At 29.4% G+C, this 17,395-nt stretch overlaps 1 protein-coding gene across 1 annotated transcript in view; it reads right to left on the bottom strand.

Annotated features, from left to right (window-relative positions):
* Window positions 1-2,410: 2,410 nt before the first annotated feature.
* boca (LDLR chaperone boca) overlaps window positions 2,411-17,395 on the bottom strand; it is a 57,910-nt gene continuing 42,925 nt past the window's right edge. Inside the window, exon 6 of the mRNA XM_075375852.1 lies at window positions 2,411-2,429. The gene's annotated coding sequence lies outside the window, so the exon portion shown is untranslated. The remainder of the gene's footprint in view (window positions 2,430-17,395) is intronic.

Here is a 17,395-nt window from a genome sequence, read left to right on the forward strand (position 1 = left end):
AACATTTAATATAGATAACTGTTCATAACACGTTGCTTAAGTCATAACTAATGTAAAAAGTTCAGGTAAAAGTTAAGCTAACATTTATTAATATTATTATTTATTAATGTTTAATTTTTATGAAAAGAAACCTACAAGAAAAGATTAATTTTTTTAATTTCCATATAGTTTCTCTTTTTAAATTTACATCAACAATAACTACACATCTCTTTTTTTTAATGAATTATAATTGATTGCTATTCTGTGATATGTTTTAAAAATTCAACTTTTGCCTTACTGGCTATTATCTAGTACTGTGTTAAATGTAATTTCTTCTGTACTTATTAATGCATAACATGATTTAATATGATGAACTATGATTATTAATAAGCAACATATCAATAATTCATTTTTTATACGGTAGTTAAACTTGTACTGATAAAACAAATTTATTTTGATCAGACTATATTTAGTACTATGAGCAATTTAAGTCAGAATTCTGTCAATGATAACTCTTATCAAGATATCTATTGATATCAACTAATCATGTTCAAGATTGAAAAGTTAACTATCCAAAAAATCACACATTATAGTTTTTTTTACAGGTTCATGACAGAAAAGGCATATTGCTGCAACTATGTCCTGCTATCAGCGAATAGGAACAGTCAGAAATTGTTTTGATTTTGCAAGTAAGAATAAAATGTTCAATGGTGTAGTAAGGATAAAATCTTTATACAAAAGTCCTTCATCATTAATGTTAGGCATATTCACACACCACATACAACAGAGCTACTTAAGGGATTAAAGACTGATCACTAATGATATGGCATAACACAAAGAAATTTGATTGTCAAGGACATTGATGTGCTGTGCTGCCAGCAACTGAAACTCACTCATTAGAGTACATTATTTATACATAATAAAGTTCAGAAATTTATAGATAATAATTAATCAGTTTTTTAGTGAATTGTTGGTAAATGAGTACTTTATAAGATATTCTGAAAATCATCTACATATTTGGTACAGCATAATTCAGTTGGGATTTACTAATATCTGTAACTCTTGTTTTAGTGCAGGTTACGGTTACAAGTAGCTGTGTTACATCATTGGACTAGTAAAATATGAATTATTAAAAAAAAAAAAAAGAAAAAAAAAAGGATTAAGGTAAGACGATAAGTCAAAATACTACTGGTCCTATATGATTCAGATATTTAGAGCTGCTAATTATTTACATGAAGAAACACACTTAACACACAGACCACATGCACACAATGTGAAAACTATGATTCAAGAGTTATATAACTGCAGTAAGAATGATTTTTATAATCTTTAACAGAATATTCCAATATAATAACATATATTCTCATGGGCCCTTTCTCTGATATCTGATTACCATTTGTTTAAAACATATTCTAAGAGTGCAATTTACTTTATTATTGTAGATGTACACATGTATAATTTATTTATAACAAGAAACCTAAAATAAAATTCATTTAAAATAAAAATAAACCTTAACTTAATATTAAAAATATAACACAATTTATGAAAATATTCCAGAGGAAATAATTTCATTTAACTTTGTATGAAGTTGTGACCACAGCGTGAACAGATAAGTTAATTTTATCACATTTCTCCCATTTAATTTCCCTGGTGCGTTACCTCTTCCTGTTTCTTTTAATAAAGTGTTTTAAAAATAAAAAAACTGATAATTTAAAGTACAAATTTCTATAAACTATACTTTCTATCTTGTGTGCAGATTTTATTTTTTGTGATTATGAGTTGAATATATGTAATATATTCAACTTTTAATAATTATAATAGAATTTACTTATGGATATTTATCAACAAACATTATCTTTTTTTTAAGTAACTTTTTTTCAATATACATTTTTAATTTACCCCATCATCTGAGATTTAATAAAAATTATGCTTTTTATTTGTTTGATTCTTCAATTTTTTTATGGAAATAATATTTATTGGTTTTTAAAAACCACTTTAAAAGGTCACACAAGTCAATCCCAGTTAAAAGACTTCAGGAAAATGAACTATATCACTTTTGTACAGAGTTTACAAAAATATAGCAATAACAGATAATCATATAAATATAAGGGTATCTGAATAAACCTAGTACATGTTAACACTTGGCATACAAGAGCCATAGTATTATTTTAACAGTGATGCCACATAAAATAACATAATGTCTCCAAGCTTCTATGTTTTATAATAAATTCAGTTATAATATTACACATCTGAAAGCTTTGTAGATGTCATTTAATGGTGTATAAGTAAATGCAGGTATGTAGTATTAGTTGTGGAAACTTGACCGAAAGAAAAATTTTGTTCAAGATTTGTCAGAAAATTTACTTTTGTTGTTTATTTGCATCTCTTGTGGTGAACAAGGCTGATGATGTGATGTTTAAAAAAAAGATGAGACTGCACTACTGAAGAATCTGAAATTAAAGAAGATGATAGCGATAAAGATCTTTTGTATACAGAATTTCAAAATAATACATAATTATTTCACGATTTATCAAAGAGCCCTGTTTTTAATTTCTTATGTGCAATTTATACCACTGGCAAATGTATTATGTAACATACAAACTTAAAAATAAGTTTTTAATAATGTACTGAGATACACTAAACAAACAGTCAGTATTATGGGAAGTCTTTGTAATTAAATGACTAGCACTCAAAAGTATAAGAGATGATACCAGTAAATGATATTTATAAAATATCACTGAATGCTTTCCATCTTTCTTTAATCATTCGTATGGTTTAATTAAAATGGCCAACTGTCCCTTCAGGTATTTCTTTTACAACCTTTGATAAGAGCAGTCAGTTATAAACTATATAAAATAATTGCAACAACTTTTTCAAATTTAGTTAGGGGTAAATTTTTTATAGTAATAATGAAACATGATAAAAGGCTTTCTTAAAGAAACTAATAAAAACAACTGTATTTCTAACTGTCCGGAACTGTATCTCTGCAAGATCTTATTGAGTTACTGGCACTTCAATGATGATGTCAACATGAACAGAGTAAAGAAAGTATCACAATCCTATCCAATTAAAATTTTTAATTTCTTTAAAAATAATTATAATTTGATCATTCTTAAACATTGTTTAAAAACTCTTAATAATCTTGTTTCTTTCCTTTTAGTTATGATATAAATTCTGCAGTTTTATTCCGTATCACCATTAATTTTATAATTTAAGATTTACTTTGGTATAATAGATTTTATTCAACACAAACTGGAAACTGACAGAATTGAAGTTTATTTTACTTAGAAAAAAAGACAGATAAATTTAGTCCAGTTTCAAAACACCAGCCTTTGAGTAAAGAATAAGCATTTTCACAAATACTTAACTTATCATCATGATCAACATTGATATTTTTTTAAATTCTTGTTTATTTATATTCTAATTTTCATTAATAACTTTATCAGTTAAATATGTGTTTTCAAAGAATATAATTCATCACCATTTCAAGATTAAATAGATACTATAAATCATTAGTTAAGCATATGATGTCTATTGAAAAGGTTTACACCCGTAGACTAAAAAAAAACACAGCTTACCTCTTAGCTTCCAATCGTAATCTTTGTCAAAGTAGTCCCTATGTGACACTATACACCTAACTCTGCAGTCCGCAGTCCTTCCACTGCTGGAAACATTCTTCATACTCCTGTTATAGCTACCAGTTCGAGTTGCTGTTTTAACTGTTGTTCTAACTGTCAAAACAATATCCTTTCAGTGACATCATCAGCTTGGGGAAATTCAGAAATCACAGACTTATGATTGGTAAGTTAGCACCCTTGCAAATCAGAAGAATTTCAGATTTGACAAAGTTCTGAATTACGAAAATGACAGTTTTCAGATAGATAGATAGATAGTTACACTGTTTATTGAGAGTTTTCCTTCTGGTGTTTTATTCATGATCTACTACTCCATGGTAGTAGAAAAAATGAAGCATTACTTTTTATTTGTCTCTCACTTATCTTACTTTCCTTAGCCTTAGAGATAATAACTTTCATAACAAATGAGCTTCATTTTCTGGGTCATATTAGTACACCAAGATCAGTTAAAAAGTTAGTATCATAGCTGGCACACTCCAGGATATTTTATGTAACACAAAAAAATTAATCTCTTTCTGATAAAGTGAAAGAGACTTTGACACAAATTTTGCAACCATTCTATGTATGACCAAATCTTCTGTTAAAGCTGAATATAAGGAATCATCCCTAATCCCAATGTTATTAACAATTTTTTGAACAGCCAACTGACAACCATGCGGTATGCTGGATACTCTAAACTGAAGTTTGGTTAATATCAATCTTTAATTTGCATAAGTACGGTAGATTTGTTCCAAAATCTTGGTTAATCTTAAGAGTTGTTTCACTTTGTTTATCAACAAGCATTTGACAGAATTTGATACAATAAGGTTGATCAATGCATTGTCAAAACAAAATAAAACTACACGAAGTACCTGTAAAACTACTAACACACACAATAACTGCTGGATAACAATTAATGTAACTCTATTATGTACCAAAAAAATACATGCATGAGCATTTGATAACTAGTGCCACATTCTACCAAGAATTACCAATCCCAATCAAATACTTTTTAAGAAAGCAAAAAAAAAAGATTGGATATTTATATTGGTCTTTAGCAATTACAAGAAACTGACATCTTTAAGTGACTAATGAACATTGAAGACAATTAACTCATTATCAGTCTTAAAACACAAACAGCTACGTTTGCAGGTTTGATAAACCAACAAAACACTGAAATAACCAACAGCTTGTATTAAAATTTGAGGCTTCTTGTATAAAAATTGATAATTTCTAAATTAAGAATAATTTTACATATTGTTAAGAGTTATTATACAGAAATACAGTCATAGTGTAAACGTATTATGAAATTAATGACATGAAAATGATAAAGAAATGATTTCCAGATAAACTACATAATATAAAAACAAAATATGAAATAAAAGAATTATTTATTATATACAAAAATAACTTTTTAACATTTTTATAATAGTAATAAAATAAAATAGTACATAAAATTATAATTATTTATAAATAATGATAATTTTTTTTCATTATAAAAATGGTCAAGATAGTTAACAAGTTATTAGAGGATTATAGCTTTAAAGTAATTAACTTTAACTAGTCATAGTAAATGATAGTTTATACAAATGTACACACAAATAAACAATCCTATCACTTATTAACATCTATAAAAATGTTCAAATGTTAATGGTTTAAATTAACATTTTTGTACGGATTCAGATGGTCTATGTAATCCCACTCACTGCATGCAAAAAAAGAACCTTCATAAACTATTTAGGATATTTACTATAATAATATCAACTAGCAAAAGAAGTTAAAATGGGAATAAACATCAAGAAAAATAGTCCTTTATTTATAAAGGACTAGTAAAAATCCTTTATTTATAAAAATGAATTAAATTTTGTAAAATAATTCAAATTCTATATTAACACTTTTAAAATATTAGCCACTACAATGCTACTGGTAACAGTAAAAAATACCCTTGACATAATATTGCTAAAAACATAAATGATTTTCTATACTCTCATCCACGTCTATGATAAGGCAAACACTTCATAAATCAAATCTCCAGTATGAAATATGACTAAAATAAATACAAGACAATATGCCACACTGCACTAAATTCACTGCATGTGTTAAATAATAATAATTTTTATTCAAATTTTAATTACTGTTATACAAATTTTTAATAATTTCAGTATCATGCCTGAACTATGTTCAAGCATACAGAAACAGATAGTTTACTATACCTGTACTAAGTCCCGATGTTTGAACTTAAAGTCACTTTAAATAACTGGTTTACATTTAACTAGAGTTTGTTGACATTTCAAAAAATTATAATGGAACAAAGTGTTATGTAAATAAATAAATTCAATGAGATAAATAAATATATATTATTCTATGAAGTTTTGTTTTTAGCAAATTATTATGATTTATATTGTAATTTTTGTGTAAATTCTTAGAATTTGTAGAGATATATTAATTTAATTATCAAAAGGTACATTTTTTATTTAAGTGGTCTATTATAAAATATACATAAAATGTGACTTGTCTTCTTGAGTACAAAAACACAAATTATTTATACTCATTAAAAAAAAATGTTAACATTAAAAAAGCTTAATAACCTTAAAACATAGTGACCAACAAGTCAGCTGTACATACTGTACATACAGTACATACACAGTACACATTTATGTACTGTATGTACATACTGTTACGTTTGTACATAACAGTACAAAGTTTATACAGCTGTTTAGCTGTATAAACTTTGTACTGTTTAACTGAATATCGTAAAAACAAAATCACTGATTTGTGAACCCATAAGCATGTTAAACAGAGTGGAACAGAATGTAAATGTTACAAGATTTTCTACTACTCTTATAAATACCATACCTCAGCAATTTCATAAGGAATTATTATTATCTAGAACTTTATAGAAGATTAAAACATTAGGTTGTCAAATTAGTCATACAAAAAATAAAGTTATAAATTAATTACAATAAAAATTGAAAACTATAAATATGATGAAAAAACTGTAACAAAAATTCACTACTGATGAAAAAAGTTGATAAGAAAATATTACCTTATAAATAACAAAACTTATGGTAGGAGTTCTCAGAGAATTATATTCTGGGCCATTTATGGGAATATTGAAGAAAATATGAAAGTAAGTAAATATAAAATCTCACAATTTAGCAGTTAATGAACAGTTCTGACCCAGAATTTAGATTTCAATGTTTTAAAGATGAAAAACAATTTTATTTCAAAAAAAAGATATCAGTAATTTATTTACAAAATTTTAATCTTAAATTTTTCAGTGTAGCTCATATTAAAATAATTATATTTTATAATATATCTAATTAGAATTAGAATAATTAAAGACAGTTAGATAATTAGTCATGGTTATGATTACTAACTTGTTTTATTCAATTTGAACAGCTGTTCAACAATACATCATCTGTTTTTAATCATTTTTACCAGATATTTTGTAATGCATAAAAAAATGTGATTTACCTGAAATTGAAGTTTTTGTTTGAAAGCCGCTATTTTATTTTTATGAATTGCAGGAGGTTGGAATTTTCGCAGAATATTTTTAGAACCTTAATTAAAATATCTGTAAAATTTCAATAGAATCGGTGGGGAAATGGGCGAGTGATACTAAATCAAAAGCTCATACTTCTTCGTGGACATACTCTATATAACAGACGTAAAGTTTAAAACAACAAATATAAAAAAAATATGTACTTTTTTGTTATTTATATATATATATATATATATATATATATATATATATATATAAATATCATTTTTTGATAATATCTACGAAACACGCAATGAGCTTGTACTTGTGCAATGGGAATAAAATTGCCCAACTGAACAATAAAAATACTTAACCTTTTTACTAAATCTATTGCAACTGAACTGCAGATTTTTTTTTTAAATAGTCGCCTATTACTACTTTAATTTCTCTTAAAGACTATATTATGATGCCGAAATTTTAGTTACTTCTTCTCTTTATGATAAAGATGTGAGAAATTAATTTTAAAAGTAAGAAAAATTACTAAGCCTGATCAGGATGCCAACGGAAAATTTCAGGATGAAAGATGAAGACTACTACTTCTCCATGCAAGTCGAACTCATACATCAGATGTTATGGTACTTGATTATTATCGAACGGTAGTTAGTTGTTTCAAACAACCTTAAAAACATTATTTTAAAAGAGAGGGCACTTCCCCTCACTCAAGATTAAACTAAAAAACAAATATAATGGAAAGTATTGAAAAATACAGCAACCTTAATATTTATTTCCTTAAAGTTTCTGATATAAATCAAAATAATCCAGAAAGTGAAACAAAATCACTTTTTTGCTGGAACGGGGACAAAACTTCATGATATTAAAAAAAATATTATAAACAAACAAAACTTATTGAAATTATATTCAATCTAAAATTTTATAGCATGATCATTTTTATGCAACGAAAAGTAATTTAGAAAATGATTGATCATCATTTTTACTGAAAGAGAGAGTAAAATCAGGCATATTTTTGAAATACAATAAGTGTTTCATTCTCTTTGATAATTACGGTTAACAAGAGCAAATATTTCAAATGTATTGTTTTTTAGTAATTTTTAAATAACAGAGAACCAAACTGGTAGACACTTGAAAAAAATTCTCAAGATGTTGAAAACTAGAATTGAAAAATAAAAGTTTTAAAATTTCATAAATAAATAAGTTTTAGATTACATATTGACAATTTCTTTTATTAATATTGATAAGTCTAAATATTAGGTCAAAAAGATTTCTGGGCCAATACAATTCTCAAAAATAATCAAAGATACTAGTAAGATAAAGCTGTTCAGAAAATTAATGAAGATAAATGAGTCAAAGAGAAAGGTATTAATATTTGAACGCATAATCAGTTGAAGTGAACAGAAGAATTTTAATTTTACATATACCCTAAAGTAAATTATTAATTTAATATGACATATTGTATAATTTTATTATAAACATTGTAATTATCTACAATTCAAATAAATAATTATTGTAAATTTACTATGATGAAGAAATAACTTTCACGCCATCAAACTAATTTAATTATCTGACCACCAACAATTTATTATTATTATTATTTTTTTTGTTTTACTTAAACACAAATGCCAGAGTCAATTTCTGTTGTTTCAGCTGGAGCAGCGTTAATATGTTAGTTTATTTGGAGTTGATGGATAACCCATTTGAGGTGAACCTTACTAAACAAAACAAACGCTAACACACACACACATAAACAAAATAAAAATATATACAGTACTTGTGGCCATTTGTCTGTACTGTCAGTACTTGTGGCCGAACATTTATCTGCCATAAACCACTTTGAGTTGGCGTTTACGATCAGACCCAGCTGAAGAGTATTCAACTGTTTTTTCATCTTACGAAAAAACTATATAATGAAGTGAATAAGGAATACCTTTTCTATTTTATTATTTTAGGTGTGTCCTTATAATTATAATATAACTTTTAATTTTTTTTATTATAATAAAGATATAGATAAAACAATCTGATGTGGACACCACATGACTTCCTTGTACGCTTATTAATTACATATCCACATTTAAAAAAAATAAAAGTACATAAAATTTTATTTCATTAATAACTTCTGATATTTTTACATTTTATTTTTTATTGTTATTGAATTATTATTAATTAGTTAGTTAATACAGTTAATATTATTTACTGTAAAACGTTTTTTTACAATTAGAGAATAATAATTATTAATAAATCAATATATTTAAATTAAAAGAAAAGTTTAAAAAAGTTGATAAAGTCGGATTCGAACCGATGTGCTTTCCCCTTCTTTCATTAATTAAAATTTTATTTTGCTATAACTCTAAAACCAATGAAAGTAAGTACCACTTATGATATATTGTTGAAAAGATCGCAATAAGGGCATATTTCTGCAGTTAAGAAAAAATACAAAATTCAAATTTTTTGTATTTTGAGCTTTTTTGGACACTTTAAGTTCAGTCAATTGCAATCTGAAGGGGAGGTGCACAACTAGATGTTACAACAGTCCTAAATCCAAAATTTCAACATCCTATGGCTAATCGTTTTTGAGTTATGCGAGCTACATACATACGTACGTACAGACGTCACGCCGAAAATGGATTCAGGGATGGTCAAACTGAATATTTCCGTTGAAACATGAAAACTGACATCACGCGATCACAATACTTCCTTTACTTCATACAAGGAAGTAAAAGTAAAACACAAATTTAATTTTAATATTTCATTTTTACTACACCACATAAAGGGTTATACATATTTGGTTTGTTAAGTCTAGGATTTCTGGATTGGTAAACTTATGTCTGAAATTTTAAGTGAAATTGAGAAAACTGGTATTAGTAAAAATCAATATAGGAGATTACATACGTTGTTTATTGTCATGTAGAAAAATCGTAAGTGTTTGAAATTAATCAAGTTGATTAAAAAATATATTATTTAAAAAGAAAATTTCAAATGTGTTTATATTTTTGAGCTTCCTTAAAATATTTATGTAACATAGTTACCTCATCAGTGATCTTTCGTATCATGTCTGATAATTAGTCATATCCCGCTGACAATTTCCCGCCATAGCTCATGCTCCTCTCCCATTGGAATCAATGTACCTAACATTTTCCCGTCACATCTTCAAATTGATCCAACCATCTTTTCGGCAGTCTTTAGATCGAGAACTTGCTGCTTTCGATGTTTCCCTGGTAAGACTAGTTTCTCAAGATTTTTGCCGGTCCTACGGACTATATGGCCGAAAAAGTTCCGCTGGAAAAATACTGCGGGCAACCTCCTGTGCATACCCAGTTCGTTTATAATTGAATTACTCTTCCTCCCGGACATATGATGCGACGCATTCTTCTTTAAGCCCTCATTTCGAATACATCAATTCTCTTCCGGTCTTCCGCCTTCATGATCCATGCCTGAAAGTCGTACACGACTACTGAAGCAGTCTAAAGTTAAAAAATAATTTATAAATTGAAATCATCTATCCAGAGGACTTCACTCCCTGGACCCCCGCACTGTACATTATCATCATGGTTGTGAGAATAATACTGATAACTAATAATTGTAGTAGTCAGGCTTTATAGAAACCTGAAAAAGAACTAAATTACAAAAGATAGAATAACAATAATCTTTTTTCCCTACACCCCTGGACCAAATCTGCAGTCAAGATGACTAAGTCCAGGGGCGTGTCCTTGCGACTCTAACGGATCTCCCCGCCTGCCAGCAGTAGGTCCGGCCCACTAGTTGTGGATCTTCTTATTTTAATTTGCCTGCCTCTAACTTCAGAGGCGGGGGGTAACCGGGCCCGGCTATGACGTTCCTGGGACCCCCGTCCCATCCGCCGGGACTACGATTTTTCTCCATTTTTATTTTGACCCGGAGTCGGGAGTCCTCACTGCCGCCCACCCGTGCAAGCACGGACGAACGGCAGCTCAGCAGGGGGCGGTCCTTCCCCTCCAACGTCTTTTACCCGGGTATTTATCTGTCCCCATTCTCTGTAATCCTTTTCTTTCCTCTTTAGGATGTCTGCAATAAGCTTCTCCATGCTCAGCCATTTTCTTAAACCCTTTAACAGCGGTTTCGGATGATCCATCCGAGATTACAATTTAACTTGGCCCCATCCCACCGAGGACATTCAAAGAAGATATGGAAGGGGGTATCCTGCAGCCCGTAATATATGCAGTTCTGGAACATCCTTCTACCAAACCGGTAGAGATATTCCTCAAGTTCGACGTGACCGAAGAGGAACTGTGTGACATATCCAACCACCCCATGTCTCCTCACCAGACACGGCTCTAACCTGGGTTTGAGTCTGCGCGTCCAGGCGCCATTCCTCGCCGTATTCCATGCCTCCTGCCATTCTTAAGTAATTAGTGCCCCGCATCTTCTATGGTCATTCCCTGATATTGCCTTTTTCTCTGCAAAACTCTCAGACGAATCGGGGAGACCCCAGCGAGTACCCCTACCACCTCTGCAGACACCGTTCTGTACGCACATGTTATTTTAGAATAACATTAACTATGGTAACTAAAGTAGGCACACCTTTGAGAATGAAAAATTAATAACTTATTTCTCTGTCATAGTTGCAGAAATATAAAAATGAAATAAAAGGATTAATTTTTTTTTACTTAATGAATATCTTCAATTCACAACTTCACCCTCCTTGGAGGCGAAGAAATAATGAATAATTTTAATATTTTAACCTTCAAGATTAAGGTTCAGTATAGAAAAGTGAAATTTAGCAAATTTTTCTACCTCCAAATAATTTTTTTTTGTATGAGACCACCACACTCAGGGGAATAGCATGGAGAGCAACTCAAATTGATTTAAAGTGAAATAATACGACAATGATACACCAATTTAAAGGACACTGGAAACCAATAATTTTGACATAAAAAAATATCACATTACAACAACTAAAAGGATGGTCATTTAATATTTTCCACAGCTAATCTCAAAACAGATTATTACATCTTGAATATAAAATTATTGTTATCAAGAAATGGTCATAGAGAGATTACATCTTGAAACTAAACCTTGGTAATCTTGACGAACCATAAATATTAATGTTTTTTTATCAATGAAGTTGGTGTTCATATTTTTATCAGGCAGATATTGACCAGAATTTGAGCAGATTTTCATGATTTAACTTCTCTTTAATAAGTTTCTGTTACATAGTGTTATATTAATTGTTTATGTATGTATAGGTTTTAATACAAATACTACATCTGTATTATTACTACGCATAAATTTAGGTTTAATTAATTTTATGATCATAAATGAGTAATGTTTGTATTAATAATTATTGTTTAGTTTTTTTATTCATAGTCTTTGTATTATGTATTTGTATTACAGTATTAGATGTTATAAAAATTAGTGAAATGAAGAGTAATGAAGCTTTCTTGATTATGCTGGTGAAGATGCTATGTTATATCCATATCATGGTTCAAACGGATATCAATATTGGCAGAATATGCAGAGGATAATGTTTTTCCACATAAAAGTATAGATTTTGATCGTAAATCATTAATTTATTTTTATTGATGTTTTCTGAGTTAATCCTTAAATTTGGCTAATACTTTCTAGGACGCGCTACGCATATATTTATAGGAATGTATGTGTATAGGAATATAAAGAAATTTACTTTTGAAATTTTATTTTATTTTAATTACCTGACTGAAGCGAGATTCTATTAGTCATTTTTAGCATTTCATCTCTTTGTGTTTTATATTATAGAATTTTTTCATATGCAATTTGAAATTTTAACAGTAATCATCTTTGTTATTATTAACTACAATGATGTAAGTACACCTGTACAAAATTTTCATAAAATCGTTACAGCATGACATTCACTAATCGGTGGTGACTAGAACAGATAATTTAAAAGATCATTTCTTAACAAATAAGAAGGTCAAATTCTTGAAGCTCATTTGTAAAATAGAGAACTACATTCCCTACAAAAAAGTATAATGAACATGTGTCCTTGATAGTCAACGGTCACTGATTAAATTGAAATTTTGGACTTTTTTAATTTGGAATTAATACAGTAAGATTATTTGTGGTATCGGCTATATTTTACACTTTTAGTTTAAATCAATAATTCTGTGTTTTGCAGTAATAATTAAATTTGCTAACCTGGAATAAATTTATTAACATCTACAACCACAAGAATGTATCCGCGAGTTAACATTTTAAACTTTTTTTTTCAAATTAACGATAACAAATTTAAAATTGTTATTTTAAAACTTTTTTGGTTAATGATGTAGTCAAAGGTTTTCAGTATCTGGACTAGATCAAAAACCAAATTTGCAATTATCTAGGGCAAGTACCTAAGTGCTTTATGTGAATAGTAAAACATGTACACTCTAAATAATAATATTAATTCAAAGTATTTACAATTAATGTAACTATGAAATCATTATAAAATCTGTTTCTTAGCAACAGTACAAAAATTTTGAAAGTACAAGACATTATTTATACATAGTATATAAAACGGGGAAGTATGGAAAATAAATTCGAAGACAGTGAATAACAGCGGATGGCAGTGTATAATTACATTTTCCAACATTTTAAATTTTGGATACAGAAGCTAAAATAAGGTAAGTTTCAAAATCCTTTATTTTAATTTACAATATTTTCTTTCGATATTTTAAGTTTTTTTTCAGATATTTTTTTGATTATTTATAAAAGTTATTTCTTGACGACATATATTTTTTTAAAAACAAAATTTTTTTTGTTTTTGTCTTTGTTTATTTATTTTATTTATTTATCTTAATTTGCTGACAGAATTTCCTGTATTCCTCTATGATAAATATCTATATGATAATTATTTATTATTCCTTGCGATTCTTCTTCGTTGCTGATATCTAAAATTCTATTTGTACATATTACTAACTGCAATTGGTAACTTAAAATATTCGGTTACAGTTATTGAAAATTTTTCAGAAAAATTATTTTAAAAATACAAACTATAGTTTACATTGGTAACTAAATATTGTTTTATAAAATGATAACACTAAAATTTTATTTTTAGATATTTCTACTGTTAACCATTATTTTACTATTATCAAAAAACTTTTGTGTTTTAAATTTATGTGGATTATTTTTTTACTAATTTTAATGTCTGTGATGAAGTGAATAAAAGTGAATAAAACAAACACTACATCTAGGTAGTTTAATTAACACTGCCAGGAGGGGTATCTGGAAGAAACTGAAGGTACAACTATGGGTAGTTATAAAATAAATTGCAGCAATAACTATCATTCATGTTGCAACTTGTTCCTCGTTCCCTCTGCGTCCCACCACGCACTCCCACCATGTCAATCTTAGCTCAGTGTGCAGCCTTAGCTCATAAGAGGAAGATTCTTTTATTGTTCCAGAACACTCATCTTATTTTAATGTTGTCAAGGGAAGATAAATGGGTTGTTACGAACGCTGTTGATAGATATTTATTCGTCAAATTACTCACAGAACACTCAGTGTTGTGGAAAAGTTAAGAGTGCCAAAAGTAATTAATGAAAAAGATACGGCGTGGGAAGAATGTAGCATATATCCCTAAGGTACTGGAAGTGAAATCTTAGCAGCCCAAATGAAGAAAATGCTATAAAATTTAAAGATCAAAATAAAAAAGAAAACTGATAAAAAAACAACGGGAAACAAAAAGATCAAACTTAATGATTGGCGAAAAATGTTTTTATTAATATCGGGTGAAAAAAAAATCCAGTTTTCACCAAAGTGCCAGGAAATATTTTCGTTGGGGTACCACAGTGAACCGAAGATAACAGCTTCACGTTTAATAGTAATGATGAATGCAGCGATCCTCCAAAATCTTCAGTTAATAAGATTACGTCTTTTCAAGTTGTACAACAGGCGAATACCACATCTGCAAAGACTTATGCGAGAACCAGTATAAACCAGATGATGTCATAGGAAAATGAAGAAAGACTTAGACTCCTCAACTGCAGAAGCTGGTCATGTAACAGCAATCTGAACTGCAGAAAATCCAGAAAGAGAAGAAATATTTGAAGAAACTATATAAATACTACATTGACAATGAATCACAGACTAACATAACCTCTGACGTTTATTTAAAAAAAATTTAAAATAACTATATATTATCAAACATTCATTTTTGATAATACGTCATCATAAAAATAATAAAATAAATGATTAAAAAATAGAAATGTAGGCCAGTACAATTTGCCCGTCTGATTGTATACACTGTTAGCTTAGCTGTTGTCACCATGGTGGGTCGTGAGTACATCCATCCCAACCGCATAGGGGAAGACACCCGCTTAGTGACGTTCCGGTCGACCCCCGCCCCCTTGATGAGCCTGTCTATGGAACTGCAGCAGGCCTAACAGTTATAGACACAGATATAGTCGACAGCTAGAAGATTGGTGCCGCCGGCGCAGCAAGTACTGGATCGTGACTGTGATGTGACATCAACAGGCCAACCAGTAAAGTAGCTGATTATTGCCGACATCAGATTTTAATTTTAATTTTAATTTTTTATTTTGTGTTTTATATTTTTATTATTCTAATTAATTTGTAAAACTGGTAATGATTTTATAAACGGAGTGTACTGCAATTGAGGCTATACAATTTGTATTTTAGACAATAAATTAAAATTCAACATGTAACATAAGCTTACAAATGAAAAGAAAATTAAATTCTTTAGAATTATAATACATAAATTAAATAAAATGTAGCATATCCCGCCGCTTCTGTTCCCCACGAAGTTTTCTTGCACTGGTTTCACGTATCTCTCTGCCAACTTCCTCTGCATGGAACACATCCTCCTCCAAATCTTCTTACAAGTCCTCAAAAAAATAAACCTTCAAGTTATTTGGCGATATTGTGAAGCACATCACAGCTCACTATTAGTTTTGGTAAACTTTCTAGTGACAATCCCACGCAGATACCAAGGAATGGGAACCTCTATTGGAAGTAACAAAACACTTTTTCTATTATGATACTTTTCGTAGTTAGAGATTAAAGTCATCGTCACGTGTCTTGAATGGTGTGATCAGCCACAGAGATATACCACAGCCGAAGTCGCCTATAAATAAGCAGTGGAGTCACATCGGGAGATTGTCCTGAATATCACTTCTGCTTCATACTCTTGCACAAAGCCTGGCACTAATGCTTGCAAACATTTCCCCTGCATCGAACGTCGCCTGAACATTTATTATTCATGTGTAAATATCGTAAATTGTATAGGAAGTTATTCGCAAAGAAGAACCACCCCACGGAGCAACGGAAGTATGGAGAGAAAAAACTCATCCGAGCCACTCAAGGAAGGAGAAGTGACACACCGGAATTACCTCAAACATTGTAGATCAGACATATACGAGTCTCCAGAGTGAATGTGTGTGTGGTTGGGGGCGTGAATGTGTGTGTGGTTGGGGGGTGTGAATGAGTGTGTGTTTGTGTGAGTGAATGTGTGTGTGGTTGGGGGGCGTGAATGAGTGTGTGTGTTTGTGTGAGTGCATGTGAATGTGTGGGGGGATGTATGAATGTGGGGTGCATGAATGTGTGATGGCTCGTGTGTGCCTCTTCCACTCTGAATCTGGATGTTCTTCCGTGTGTGCCATTTCCGCTTATTTCTTGGGTTGCTCGTGTGTGTTACAATCTGCATATTATTCACAACATCTTCAATTGCAATTTCCGACATGATCTGAAGACACCATTTCAAGATACTCTTTATTGTATGAACTAGTTTTAATACTATAACTTAGTGAATGCTAATGCTAGTGTTAATAACTTGTAACTACTGCTGTTAATAGCAAACTATTCAATAATATTTTTTTGTTAATTTGTAAATTAATAATTTTTACATTTCAATTTAAACTACAGGTATAATTCATTTACCTTAACAAAAATAATAAGTTTGATTGAAAACAATTATTTATTATCATGTATCATTAAATATTTAATGGCTTATACAACTTTAATTATTAATTTACTTGAATATTTATTAATTTTTTCTATTGTAACAATTTATTCTTACATAATATCAGTAAATGTCACTAATTGAACAATCCCAATTATAAATTAGTATATTCTTGCACCTAATTTGTACATCATTAAATATTATATCAAAACTTTTGTGTTAAAATAAAATAGAATAATTATTATTCATGTGTAAATACCGAAAATTGTATAGGAAGTTATTCGCATAGAAGAACCACCCCTAGGAGCAACAGAAGTACGGAGAGAAATGACTCATCCGAGCCACTCAAGGAAGGAGAGGACGCGACACACCGGAATTACCCCAGACATTGTA

This window comes from Lycorma delicatula, chromosome 9 (genome assembly GCF_047948215.1).
Source record: "Lycorma delicatula isolate Av1 chromosome 9, ASM4794821v1, whole genome shotgun sequence".
Classification (NCBI taxonomy): domain Eukaryota; kingdom Metazoa; phylum Arthropoda; class Insecta; order Hemiptera; family Fulgoridae; genus Lycorma; species Lycorma delicatula.